This window comes from Ceratina calcarata, unplaced genomic scaffold (genome assembly GCF_001652005.2).
Source record: "Ceratina calcarata isolate Rehan_Ccalc_2016 unplaced genomic scaffold, ASM165200v1 scaffold44, whole genome shotgun sequence".
NCBI classification, from domain to species: domain Eukaryota; kingdom Metazoa; phylum Arthropoda; class Insecta; order Hymenoptera; family Apidae; genus Ceratina; species Ceratina calcarata.
In genome coordinates, this window is record NW_017167821.1 from 646,495 (window position 1) to 647,045 (window position 551).

Consider the following 551-nt stretch of genomic DNA (forward strand, 5'->3'; position numbering starts at 1 on the left):
AAATAAATATGACTGCGTGTACCACCGGTGGTACACGTGGCCTGACGATCAAGTTTACCGTGTACCACCGGTGGTACACGTGGCACGGAACGTGTTAATCGAGAACCGTCTTAATTTGCAAAATTAATGTAGAAAGGAAATACGTTCCGAGAAAAGTGTAGGGCAAAGGGCAAAATTGTACTTTCGATGATCATTGTCTAGCCACATGAATTAGCGTATAAATGCGAAATGACACGGCCAAGGATGACCGTACATCCGACGGAAAAGTTCCCACAGACGATCCCTGCCTTTCTTTGTCCTCTTGAAGTGCGAGTTTAGACGAGCACATTATTTTCTCATCGGATCAAGATTTTTATTACATGTTCTGTTAGTGACTTTTTACAAAATAAGAAGTTCGGATGTGAACTTCGAACTGGCCCATGCGTTACATTTTGTACAAACAATCTATGTATAGTACTCCATTTTTATCGTATACTGCAGGTTGTAATAAAAATGAATGCAATATTTCGTATAACAACTGTTGTGACACTTCGTACGATATTTGATAGAAT